Genomic DNA, 585 nt, shown 5'->3' with positions numbered 1-585 from the left:
TGTATGATTCCATTGATATGAAATGTCCAGAACAGGCAAATCCATAGAGACAGGAAGCAGATTGGTGGTTGCCAAGGACTAGGGGAGGGGGAATAGGGAGTGATTGCTAATGGGGACCGGGTTTCCTTTTAAGGGGATGAAAATGTTCTGGAATCAGACAGAGCTGGTCGTTGCACAACACTGTGAATGCACTGACTAGCACACTTAATTTTTATTTTATTTTATTTTTGAGACAAAGTCTTGCATTCCATTGCAGTGCTGCAATCCTGGCTCACCGTAACCTCCATGTCCTGGGTTCAAGCGATTCTCCTGCCTCAGCCTCCCTTCCAACCTCAGGGGATTATTACAGGCACCCGCCACCATGCTCAGCTAATTTTTATATTTTTTAGTAGAGATAGGGTTTCGCCATGTTGGCCAGGCTGGTCTGGAACTCCTGACCTCAAGTGATCTGCCCGCCTCGGCCTCCAAAGTGCTGGAATTACAGGCATGAGCCACCATGCCTGGCCAAATTTTTATTTTTGAGACAGGATCTCATTCTGTTGCCCAGGCTGGAGTCCAGTGGTGCAACTGTGGCTCGCTGCAGTC

This window comes from Colobus angolensis, unplaced genomic scaffold (assembly GCF_000951035.1).
Source record: "Colobus angolensis palliatus isolate OR3802 unplaced genomic scaffold, Cang.pa_1.0 Scaffold66, whole genome shotgun sequence".
NCBI classification, from domain to species: Eukaryota; Metazoa; Chordata; class Mammalia; order Primates; family Cercopithecidae; genus Colobus; species Colobus angolensis.
Note: the sequence above shows the minus strand (reverse complement) of the source record.